This window comes from Tursiops truncatus, chromosome 16, assembly GCF_011762595.2.
Source record: "Tursiops truncatus isolate mTurTru1 chromosome 16, mTurTru1.mat.Y, whole genome shotgun sequence".
In the NCBI taxonomy this organism is placed as follows: domain Eukaryota; kingdom Metazoa; phylum Chordata; class Mammalia; order Artiodactyla; family Delphinidae; genus Tursiops; species Tursiops truncatus.
The window spans coordinates 15527486-15540488 of NC_047049.1; the positions used below are offsets into that span (position 1 = coordinate 15527486).

General features: G+C 44.4%; 1 protein-coding gene across 4 annotated transcripts in view; it reads left to right on the forward strand.

Moving 5' to 3' along the window:
• The window catches only part of ABLIM1 (actin binding LIM protein 1), a 317822-nt gene that overhangs the window by 223791 nt on the left and 81028 nt on the right, over nt 1-13003 (forward strand). Inside the window, exon 1 of one of the 4 annotated variants that reach the window (XM_019940049.3) lies at nt 8480-8650. The exons of the other annotated variants lie outside the window; for them this stretch is intronic. The gene's annotated coding sequence lies outside the window, so the exon portion shown is untranslated. Of the gene's footprint in view, nt 1-8479; nt 8651-13003 lie in introns of those variants that run through there. 4 annotated transcript variants of the gene reach the window in all.

The window sequence follows — 13003 nt, forward strand, 5'->3', positions numbered from 1 at the left end:
CCGTGTCCCCTGCAGCGGCAGGCAGACTCTCAACCACTGTGCCATCAGGGAAGCCCCAGTTTTGTTTTTGAGAGATCTTGCTATAAGTGGCACATATTTTAGAGCTTATGCTAATTAACCTAGAAATTCAGGAGCATTCTGAAGATGTTTACAACCTCCCTCCTAACTAAGAAGTCCAGAAGCAGATTCGTGTGAGATACTGGAGTTTGCCAGTAGCCTTCTATCTCCATCTCCACCTCTAAACTCTTCTCGGAAGCAGCCTTCCTGCTCCTGGTACTTACTTCCCTTCCCTCCCCCTACCCTGCTCCCTTCTGCTTTAGCAGCTTAGTGGTAACAGGACATGACGTGAGACTTCAGACTTAGGTCACAGATGTCAGTACATGCTGGGGACATCCCTTTGGTATGAATTTCCTTCCGTCTTTGGTGGATGGTCCCAGGAGATCTCTGACTCCAACAAACTTCCTTTCCTGGGTTCAGGTTGTTACCTTCCAACTTTCCCAAGAAAGAGAGCAACAATAAAATAGCTGCAAAATGAATGCAGTACAGAAAAAAAAAAAAAAGCCAATGTCAAACTAGACACAGAAGTCTGGAGGGTAAAGGAAAAGGGCCCGTCCCATGTCGGCCCCCTTCCCTGTCCTGGTCTGTCCCATCTGCAGACCGAGGCTGGACTTGACTTCTCTTAGTCTTTTCTCTTGCACAACTCCCTTTCCCCAGGGAGCTCAGTGTTCACAGAGCACTCCCGGATTCCTTCAAGACCAGGGCTCTCTACCAAACGTAAAATAGAGAGCTAGTGGGAAGCAGCCGCATAGCACAGGGAGATCAGCTCGGTGCCTTGTGACCACCTAGAGGGGTGGGATAGGGAGGGTGGGAGGGAGGGAGACGCAAGAGGGAAGAGATGTGGGAACATATGTATATGTATAACTGATTCACTTTGTTATAAAGCAGAAACTAACACACCATTTGTAAAGTAATTATACTCCAATAAAGATGTAAAAAAAATAATAACATGAGTATAAAAGTTGAAGAAACAAGCAAACAAAAAAGACCAGGGCTCTTAGGGTTGGCTGGCTCTGCAGACAGTGCCGCCCTCAGCAGGCACCTGGCCGGCTGTGTGCCCAGCCTCCTGTGTGCTCTGGCCCCAGAGACAAAGGCCCGTGGTGTGTCTGCATTCCTCCCAGCGGAGGGCGGGGCTGCTAGTCTTTCCCTGGCCTTCCTCAGGTCGCCACACCCAGGAAATCAATCCTCCTGTCTTTCCAGAAGGGCTGGTAGCCCACGTCTTTCTGTGGTGGGGTGTTTACTGTGCCACTTGTGCTCTCCTGGGAAGAATGTATGACAGGGTCTGTTATAATTTGAATGCCTCGCGATGTAAGAGAGAGACCCTCAAATGTGGCCCAGGGCCAATCCTCCAGCCTCCTTAGTGCCATTCCATTCATTACCTATGGCAACACTGTCCTGTCTTTATCTATTAACTTGGAAGCCTTGGATGAAAAAACAGGACTTAGACTGGCTTTAGACCCCTCCTGCTCTACCCCTGCAGTGTAGGAAATGGAATCACAACATGAGTCAGCAAATCCTTTCCCTTGATTCTCCGAGGGATTAAAACCGATGGCTTTGTTTTGTTTTACCTTGTTTTGTTTTTACTTTTTGATTACAACTCCTTTTCCATAAAGCCCAAGGACAAATGTTCATGATGTTCCTGTGAAACTAATTCATGTTATAAATTAGAGGCCCTTGTCCCCTTCCTTCCTTTTGCTGTAGGTATTTTAAGCGTGTTCTGCTGTAACAGCCACAAGCAATGAGTAGATCTTGTTCTGGGCTAAACTGTTACCTAGTGAGAGGGAACATAGGCTGTCCCAGGGCACTTGCATGGCAGATAATCTTTCTGTCACCATTGAAGGTGTAATTTGCAAAGACAGACTGAATGGTGAAGTCCCCCCTTTCTTGTTCTGTGTATGTCATATAAATGCAAGCAAGACTAATAAGCTGTGTTCGTGCAGAAAAATAATTTCATTCTTCTCATTCTCACTGCACTCCCAGGAATTCATGCCTCCTTCCACTTAATTGTGGACCCAAATATATTTGAGGATGAGGGAAAGGAGAAGAATCAAGTAATATTTGAAGTCTTGGTTGAGATGGTCTCTGCCCCAGTGGACAGTGAACCACCACAATAGCCTGCTTTTGTATGATATATTTAACATTTACAAAGGATCTCATAAATATTTGATCCTCACAACAGGCCTGTAAAGTGATGAAAGCAGTTACTACTGACCTCCACCTACAGATGAGCACCAGAGACCTGGGGGCTGATTGGTAACAGAACCCAATTAGAAGCCAGGTCTCTCAGTCCTCAGAAGATAGGAACACACACGTACACACATGCTGCTTCGTGATCTATCTGGCAATAATCATTGCAGAAAACAAGTAATTGATTTGCCTCCCAAAATAACTTACAGAAGGACCAAAATTTACCATTCCTGGTGAAATGGGGAAAGTACCTCATTAGTGGCCCTGTTATATCTATTTTCAGGACAGTAAACATTTGCTGCTTGTTTGGTTTCCTCTTTACCCATGTAAAATGTCACCGAAGGTCAGGGACCCTGCTCCTAGAGTCTGTTGTATTTCCACACCGTCATGCCTCATTCTCCCTTGTCTCCTTTACTCAGCTGGAGGCTCTACAGGGGCACCTGGCATGGCCCGTGGAGAATACTGTGGATGGATGGTGCCATCTCAAGTGAGGGAGCATGCTTTCTTCACCGAGCTCTGGTCTAGGACTCCCCAAAGCTCAGTGGAGAGTCAAGAAGAGCCTGGGAGGCAGTTCCAATATAGGGACACCGGTCACCTTTCCTCATTTAAAATACAGCTTAACGATAAACTGCAAAAATGGCCTCATCTTAAATATGAGTTAAGCAAGATGTGCGCTATCCATACAATGGAATATTATTCAGGAGTAAAAAGGAGTAAGTCCCTGATACCTGCTACAGCATGGATGAACCTTGAATATATTATGCTAAGTGAAAGAAGCTAGTCACAAAAGACCACCTATTATATGATTCCTACAATAGGCAACTCTGTAGAGACAGAAGGTCTATTGGTGGTTTCCAGTGTCTGTGGGGGTGAGGGAAATGACTGTTAACGGGTATGGAGTTTCTTTTGGGGGTGATGAAATGTTCTTGAATTAGATAGTGGTGATGGTTGCACAAGTCTGTGAATATACTAAAAACTACTGAATGGTACCCTTTTTTTAGAAGGGTGAATTTTATGGCATGTGGATTATATCTCAGTGATGTTGGTTGCAACGTCTTATTTGCAAAGAATAACTTAGTGCTAATATTTGTCCCCTCCATCATGAATAGATCAGGAATTGGCCCAGTAGAGCATAAGAAGCACATTGACATGATAAATGATTGGAGGAAAATCTATCTGATTCACCCAAAATTATCCACTTTGTCCTACATTAATGATAAGAGGAAATGTGTTGCCAGGGTAGCAGAAGACTGTTCACAGGCAGTAAAGATTCGATATTTATTTTTAAAAAGCACCCATTTCTGCCAGCACAGACGGAAGGGCTTTCTTCTCTGGAAATGACATTCTGAAAAGACTTTGTATTTTAAGTTAAAAAGATGTTTTGTTTTTCAGTGTTATTCTACTTCAGAGAGCTTAGCTTCTTGCTGGTGCAATGTGGCAGTGGGGTGACAGCTGAACCAAGTGGGGTAATGTGACTCTTCCAGAGAAATTAGCAAGAAGTACTGAGCATGTGCTTATGACCCAGCACTGGGGGCCACAGAAGAAGGTGTGAGATTTAGGACTTCTTCTCAGATAGATGAGGCGTGCATTTCTAAAAGTAATAGGGTGTCCGAGTCCAAAATTACACCCCCTGTAGTGTCCCAGGGACGCCCAGAGCTCATGAGTACCCGAAGCTGCTGCAGCATCTTCAGTCCGAGGGTGATTCTCGGTGATGGTATTGAACTTTGGAAGTAGCTAGGACCCAACAGCCGAGAGGCAGCCTGCGAAGACACGTGACCAACAAGTACAGTGAAGGGATAGGTCTCTGGTCTGGCCACTGTTCTGAGCACAGAAGTGATGACCCCTCAGAGTTGTCCTTTCTCCTCTCCAGGACCCAACATTATGTGAGCCTCAGAAGGCTCATGTGTCTGCATTCTCATGGACCCAAAGCGTCCATCCTTTCCCTTCCTCCTGCTCCCCACGTGCTCCCATCCCTGGCTCTGTTCATGTCTCCTTCACCACTATAACCCGAAAAGGGACAATTATACCCCTTCTTCTAAGGGATCGATTCCAAGGTGCCTCACCTGCCCTGCAGAGGTGACCTTCACTGAAGTTCAAGGTAATTGTCGTGACCATTTCTTGGTGGAGCAGTAAAAGAGTTCAATCTTTGACTGTATCTCAGTACACAAAAGATAACTGGGGCTGCACAGTTGTGTGAGGGCCAAGTGAGATGCACACACAATAAATGCCCTGGGGTTGAAAAGATTCTTGTCAATTCTTAGAAGTCAGCTTTGGATCTTGAGAAATGGGTAGGTACAGGCAGGTGAGAGTGAGAAATTTGTCTCCATTTGCCCTTGTGACTGACGTCTTAGGTCACTTTTTTCCAACTTTGTCTGTTTCTTTGGTTTTCATTTGACTGTTTGGTTTAATTGCGTGCTTATAATGTGCTGTTTTCCACTTCAAATCATTTTTGTAAGTAGGTTGTAAACTTTAAAAATTAAGAAAAATATATTTTCCATTGCTGACTAGCATAATTTTAATTTAATTATGAGGTTAATTGGCTTTTGTGGGTTCACCTGGATCCATTTCTCCATCTGAAAGGTCATGCATATTAGAAAACGCCCGCCACCCTCTTGGATCTGCCCATCTGGTGGATGGTGAGAGAGGCAAAGGCTCTCTACACCCAGATCCAGCCTTTCTCCTTAAATCTGGGCTGTACCTCCAGTGGGCATTAGGGCAGCCCTTTGGTCTCAAGAAATCTTCTCTAGCTTCTAGGTTCCTGACAGCTGAGACAAAAGGTGGTGTCCGAGCTACCTCGGCTGTAGTTTGGCCTTATGTTTTTGTCCACTTAGCCCCTTGTAGCAAGTGTTCAACTTGGGGGTAGACGTTGAAACGTGGCACCATCCGCAGGTCACCAGGACAACTTCTATTCTGGGCACAACTTTCTCTAGGGGAGGATGTGAAATTTTCCACGAGGCCCAGGAGATGATGACTGCTCCAGGGGAGATGGGCGCATTTGGTCCCCTTGGCCTCAGGCAGCAATGCTGCCCTGCTACCTATCCTACTAGGAACAGGCTTCCTCCTCTTTTGTTTTCCACCTGAACGTGCTTGCTTCCTGCACCTCATGGCTTCCCACCTTGTGAGGGATGTAATGCCAATTCCAGCAGATGGACCTGCCTAGAGTTTGCCAGGAGGAGTGACGGTCAGGGCTGGTACTCGTCCAGCCCAGAGAAAATGAACTGCTTCAGTAATCCCTTTCCCTAAAGGACACTTTGGAGTGGCCTTGCAAATGATAACTGTTTATAAACCATCTATTTTCATGGCCCTGCAGCAAACCTCAAAGCTGCAGGCAGGCATCTTGGAAACATAGACAGAATCAGGAATTTTGGAGCTTGAAGTGGCCTTAGGTAAGGTGGGAGAGGCAAGAGTGGTTAGTAGAAAGAACTGACACAGCCAGACACACCAGGATTTGATTATAGTACCTACACTTAGAGCTGAGCAATGGGTAGCAAGTTGCTTAAACTCTCTAAGCCTCAGCAGCCTCATTTGTAAAATATGGATAATCTTTACCTTTTAAAGGCTTAAATCGGATTATAAATGAGTCATCTGGGACAGTGCCTGACATACGATGCTTCAAGAATGTTTTTTCCATTTTCTTCCTTTATAAATGAAGAAAAAGATTTTGTAAAAGCCCAGTACATTGAACGAGCTCATAACTTCCTATCTGAATGAAGGAGGCAGGCTCACCCCCACCGACTTACTCTCTGATGTAGTTAAATATGTGATTATTTCAGATGCACAAGTTAATAGTCATCAACACGTACAAAGCACGTTGATGCTTTCTTTTGAAATTTTCTTAAATCGCTTAACTTTAGACATCCACATGCGCCTAAATTCGATCTATCATTGTTCCAGCAAGTATTTTCTTTTACAATACTTTTTACAAGGCATCTAGCAGCTGCTAAATAAAGATTTGTTGACGAATGATTGTTTTTCCCATTATGAATTTTTGTCATGGCCTTCACATACTCTTTGGGCATAAATTCCTCACCACCCTACTTACTAATTACTGGTTCCTTTCCCTCACCTGGGAAATAAATGCCCACGTGTCTTTTTCCTGTCTGTTATCACATCCACCTGAGTGTGGTCTGTTAAGTATAAACTCCTGGAGGATTTGTGCTTTCTGTTTCATTGTTCTGTATAATGCCCAGCACATTTGCCCAGATGGGGCGTTTCTCAGTATCTAGGATGATGATGAAGAGGCCTCTTAGCTTCTACGGACTGTGAGAGCTCCAATATCAGCTCCTTGATATAGACTGAGTCCCTTTGGAACAGATGTTAACCACCTGCCCCTTTGATTAGTAACATCTTTATTTACATACCTTACAGTTCACCCTGGTTAACTGTGTGATTTAAGAATCCTTAGTAAATTTACAGAGTTGTGCAACCATCATCCCAATCCAATTTTAGAACATTTCCATCACCTCAAACAGATCCCTAAGCCCATCCTTTGATTCTTTATTCTTCACTTTCTTTCCCATAATCACATGCACATGAATGTAGAGAAGGCAGGTCAACAGGAAAGGCATCTAGTTATTGCTCACTAAGGGCTGCCCAACTAGGCAGGTTTCTTGAAACTCTTGACTCTGTCTGGTGGTGATTTGGGGCTCTTTTCATTTGGAAATATGCTTGGCAAATTTAAAGATGAACCATCCTCTTTCTCTCCATCCTAGAAGATATAGAGGTAATATAGAAATAAAATCTGAAAGAGGAGCTGATGACTCCAAATATGGGAGAGTAGAAGAGGATGATTAAGTCTGGAGGGCAGTGATCCCAGATCTTATGCTCCTGTGCTTCTAACCCTGTGCCTGGGAGCATGGTTGAATTTCCCTTTTTCCTTTGTAAGGAGGGACACTTTCACTCCTCTGACAAACAGTGGACTGCCTACTAATGTCCCAAACAAGAGGCAAAGTTCTAGGATCCCCTGGATATCTCATTTAAAGTATAGATTACCAGACCTCACCCAGAGATTCTAGGGGTCCAGGCTGGGGCCAGGAATCTGCATGTTAACATGCCACCCTGCTCTGGGTGACTCTGGTAGGGCCAGGGGGCTACAGATCACACTTAGAGAAACTGTCCCTAAAAGGGTGTGGTGAAAGCACATTCATGGGGGCTTTGGACTCCTTGGAAGGAAAATGCACTAGAAGTTTCGCTAACCCCCTGTAATTATTATAATGTGTAATCCAGTAGCTTCCTCTTCATTTTAGAAGCACTGTTCTATTGCTAAAATCCTTACATTTCTTCAGCAGTGTTTGGGATTGCTTCCAAACCAACCTAGAGAGATTACACACACACACACAAAGGTCTTTTTATGTATTAGCTGATCTTTACGAGCAAATAATCTCCATGAAAAATTTCCCTAAATCACTTTAGTCTTGTTAAAAATGACAGGAGTCAACAGAATCTTGCCCTAGTTCTAAGGGAGGGCTACAGAAAAGGGGCTGTCCTAGCACCGCGGTAGAAGGTTTCCGGCTCCGTCTGTTCATAAATACGCAGAGCCTGTGGCTTTGCCTTCTGTGGCGGCTTCATCTGGCATTTCTGCAGGACAGTTTAGTGGACAGTGAGGTAAGGTGTGTAAAGTGCCTGGAATGTAGGTAACTAGTAATTTTTTTACTGCAGTAAAAGGACGCAATACAAAATGTACCAACAGTGTGAAACACGGAAGCTTCATAAGTGAAGTTTGGGGGGGATCCCATTTATCTCAATACAAACATTCTGAAATGTGGAAATTCTGAACAACGAGTGGAAACCAAAATCAAGTTGCACTGTGTTTTATTACACCTACAGAAAGGATGCCATAAAGTGTGTCTCCAATGCAGTGACTTAGGAGAGGAGGCTATTTGATCTCTATGCTCAGTCGTGTACCTTTCCATCATCCCAAATCGAAGAAAGAAATTAAAAAGCACAAGACACTGGTTTCAACGCAAGCCTCTGCCCCCGGGGACAATCGCTGTCAGATTAATGGTTCAGACAAGCGTGGGTGAATGTGAAGAAATGGTACTTTCCCCACCTGCAGTTAAAAAAAAAAAAAGAAAACATACCCCCCTCCTTTTTCAGAAACATGGACTGGCCCGTTAGTGGTTGCTGGTGTGTTTAACTAGTAAATGCAGTGGGGAGAGGGAGGGTGGGAACGCCTGCCCCAGTCTGTTCTTTTTTCCGGTGTGTGTCTCTGGAGAGACGTGCATTTCGTTAGCCTTGCTTCAGAGAGGAGCCCGCTCGCGTGCCCCAGGCGGGCGGGGAGCCCCGGTCTGTCGGGCTGAGGTCTGGCGTTTCCAAGCCTCTTTGCCGTGTTGTGAGTTTGAAGTCCAGAGTTCCCTGCTCAGCAAAACCAGGCACCGAAGCAGAAGAAAAGGAGCCCTGGATTAAGGTAAAGCGATGTTGCTGGAGGTGTCCTTGGCTTTGCAGAGCAGACGGGAAATTCCCCGCTTCTTTGGCGACATTGGAGACCCCCAGGGTCCTCCAGATGTGGTATGCTGGATCCTGGCGACAGAAGCCACTTGCTTTGGCCTGAAGGACATTTAAACTTTTTGCTTTTCTTATGATACAAATGAACTACGGAGGTTTTTTTCCATGCATCTAGTAGCAAAGAGCAGGAAAGGCAAGTTATTTGACAGAGAGTAATAGTTTATTGACCTTTTAAAGAGTGTGTTTTTTCAGACTGCTACCCCCAAGATTGAAAGGAGAGTGTGGTTTCCAGATTGTTTTGTTTTGTTTTGTGTGTGGTTGTAAAGCTCTGCGGAATTTATGTTTGAGATGAAAGAACTTAATCGTATTTGGGGGGTCTGGTGGTAAAAGGGGCGAGGGGAATTGACTCAATTGATCTGTTACTATAGATGTGAGGATTTTTCCTTTAAGAAGTTTCCCATGAATGAATATGGGGAAGCAAAACATTTGTGTATTATTCATATTGTCTTACAGCTACAGGTTGAAAGAGCCTGACTGTGCCCTCTCTTTACCATCTTTGGGCAGGAAATGTAAGAAATCTAGAGATTCTTGCCTTTCTAATGCAAACAGGTTTTCTGAAAACCTAGTTATTAATCAAACCATGCTCCAAAGTTTATTTTTGAGAAAAATTTTTAAAGCATGCTGTGCTAGCACTGAAGAAGGAATGAGACAAGAAAAAGCATCTCAACCATGAAAGAAATAGATTTATGATTTGGGAAAGGTTAAAAAAAAAAAAGTGAGTCTAGCCTAAAAGTCAGCAGGTGTGGGGTTGCCATAGCAGCTCCATCTATCCCTTCACTGGGACTGGGGATTTAAAAGAAAATTGAGCCTGTTTTCTCTGAGACAGTCTCAGGAGGTATGTTAAGAGGATGTGAAGTTATTTAGATTATCCAAACAGGTTCTGACAAGTAAGTGAAAATAACTAATTAAAATATTGTTGCCATTCTATAATGGATCAAAAGGCTTGTTGAGTCATGATGTACTTACAGAAAAGGTGAATTTGCCACAGCTCCTTGATATAAATTACTTTTTTTTTTTTTGCGGTACGTGGGCCTCTCACTGTTGTGGCCTCTCCCGTTGCGGAGCATAGGCTCCGGACGCGCAGGCTCAGCGGCCATGGCTCACGGGCCCAGCCGCTCCGCGGCACATGGGATCTTCCCGGACCGGGGCACGAACCCGCGTCCCCTGCATCGGCAGGCGGACTCTCAACCACTGCGCCACCAGGGAAGCCTGATATAAATTACTTTTGAGAAGGGTTTTTAAGACTAAATGTGAGGCCTGGCTCAGCCTCTTTGAAATAAGCTTTCAATGCACGTTTCGACCTCATGTTTTCAAGTGGGTTCCTTCTGCATTTTCATGTGTCAGTGAGTTTAACCCCTGCACCTGTGGCTTATCCAACTGGGTCAGGGGCTATCATATCATGACAACAGAGGTCTGCAGGTTTTTCCCTCCAACTAAATAATAGCTAATTTAAAAGGACGGGAAAGTCCAAAATACTCAGGACTTAACACCCCAAGTGTGTAGAGGGATGATCATGGTTTTGCCTCCTGTAGACCAGGTTTCTCAGCCTCAGCACGACTGGCATTTTGGATGGGGTGATTCTTTGCTGTGGGGAACTGTCCTGTGTTTAGCAGCATCCCTGGTACCCACCCACTAGATGACAGTAGCAATTCCCTCCCCAACTCAACAAGTAAAAACATCTCCAGCCATTGCCAAATGTTCCCTGCAGGGCAAAATCAGTCCCCAGTTCAGAACCACTCCTATTAAGTAACCACTTTTGAGACCTACTGGGAGGGCTGGGTCGGGGAGGCAAGACCCCAAGGGAGAGTGTTTATCAAAAGAGCAGGAACGGGACAAATATTTTGCCCTGAGCATTTTGGTCTTTGCTTTGTTTTCTTTTTGTTTGAAATCACATCCTGGGCTGGGTCGTGGAGCAGGGGTTAAGCACTCTTCTCCATATACATTCTTCTGCCCCTGGCCTCTCCCCTCCTGGTCCTTTGTGGGCCTTATTTGTTGCAGTGCCTAATCAAACTTCTCTGAAAGGAATCCTATCTTAAGTGCATCCCAGAAATGCACTATTTTTTTTTAAAAAAAGCATCTCGTATTATAGCACGTTTTATAAGGTGTAAAAAATAGGTGTGCCTTGTGTGTAAATCTGGGCACACCTATTTGGTTTTTCTTCTGGAACCTGTAGCTAAGTGCTTCCATTTCCTTTTTCCTTTCCCCCTCTGTACCAGTAAGTCTCAGACTTTTTGATTGAGAGTTGGGTCTCATTTTGTCAATGAAATAAAATAGTCACAGCCTTTTTCCAATTCACAGATAACAAAAAAGTCAATGGCTGGAACTTTTTCCGTTTAAAAGTTTTCTTACACCTTTAGCATATGCTGTTGTGTGTTTGCTCTCAGAGGTTAACAGATTACAAAATGAAATCGTAACAAATTCTGGAACAAAACATTGGAAATAGCCAATTTTGCTTAGTTCTACTTAACTTTTCTTGGTGGACCTATGTTCTAATTATAGCTTTAAATTTTATAAGTATACATTCATAATCTTATTAAACAACGATCTGATATACAAACTATATGTATTACATGTTCTTGGCATTTCTCCAAGAACATGATATGTGCTGAACACCATGGTATGTTGCAAGGAGTGGCCACAGGCTGCTCTGGGGAGGAAACCCTCCTCAGACCCAGCTCGGGTAGGGGTGGTGCCTGACATTGGCTGAGCATATCAGGAAACACCTCTACTTGTTGGAGTCATTCTTGGTGATGGGTTGGAATGGCCCGTGGTGTTTTCTGTGATTCATTACAAAGCACATCTTCCGTTTACCTCTACTTGGAGGTACCTATGTATCCGACACCTTGTGCTCTCTTAGAAGCATTTCCTCATTTGAAAACCCACTCCCTCGTTTACTAGATCTAAGATCTATGAATGCAGAAAACATAAGTATTTTAGGTCCATTTTATCACTAGGATGTAGCACAGTGACTACGGATGCTGGCTGCTCAGTAGTTGATGAATAAACAAGTGGATGTCAGTGATTCCCATACAAAGACCACCCGGGAGCTTGGTCTGCAAGAAGTTCGCATGTCTACCACCTGTGTCCTGTCCACATAGTCTATTCTGTGTATTTTTTTCAAAAGGACAAATCCATTCCCCATCCAAGCAGCCTTTAATGTTTGAAAGACTACCAGGGAAATCTTTTAAGGATATAGGAATAGTGGTTCTGTGGGTTGTAAAATTTGGAGGGGAGAGCTTTATAAATTTTTCTTCCTGAGGTCCAGATATTAAACTTATGCTCTTATATTTAAAGCCCCACGTGCTAAAGCTGCCTTGTGGCTTCAGTGAGAAGAACATGCCAAGCCTAGGACTTGACCTAAAGGCAATGTATTCCCATCCTCTTTGTTTTTAAGAAAATTATCCAGTCCAATGAACTTGTAGATCACAAATGAAAAAATATGCCTTATATATTCTTATGTATTAGGGTATGAAGTCTTCGAGAATTGGGAGTGTCTACTGGGAAGTCAGAACAGTGCTGCTTAAAAGAGCCTACATTTCGGGCTTCCCTGGTGGCGCAGTGGTTGAGAGTCCACCCGCCGATGCAGGGGACACGGGTTCATGCCCCGGTCCAGGAAGATACCACATGCCGCGGAATGGCTGGGGCCGTGAGCCATGGCCGCTGAGCCTGCGCGTCCGGAGCCTGTGCTCCGCAACGGGAGAGGCCACAACAGTGAGAGGCCCGCGTACCACAAAAAAAAAAGAGCCCACATTTCTTGAATCAGATATCAGGACATGGGGTGTCCAGATGAGGCAGATGACTTGAAATGGGGACTTCCCTGGAATATGCAGGATGTAAAGATGTAGTAGTGGTATGTAAAGGAGCCCAAGATGGCCTTAATGCTGTGATTCAAAGACTGTCCCTTGCTCCGTTTTCTAAAGCAGAGTCCCTGGTATGAGTCTATATGGGCAAGAATGAGTCTAACTGGTGCCTTAAGCTGCCCAGGCTTAAACTGTGACCTTGCAGGGAGGGGGCCCTAATAAAAGAGGAAACAAACCCCACTGCTTTTCCTGTTCACCAAGCCTGGAATGTCTTTGGCAAATACGTGTCTGTGTCCTCCTCAGCATTGCTGGTTCACATTGAGGGCGTTTTTTTGCTCATAAACATTAGATGAAGCAGGAATGCTTGCTTACACTTAAGGCGGCTTTTATCTTACCCTCCTGCTAAATAATAATAGTGTTAGTTTGTCTTGGGGCTCTGCAGCTGGCTCCTTGCA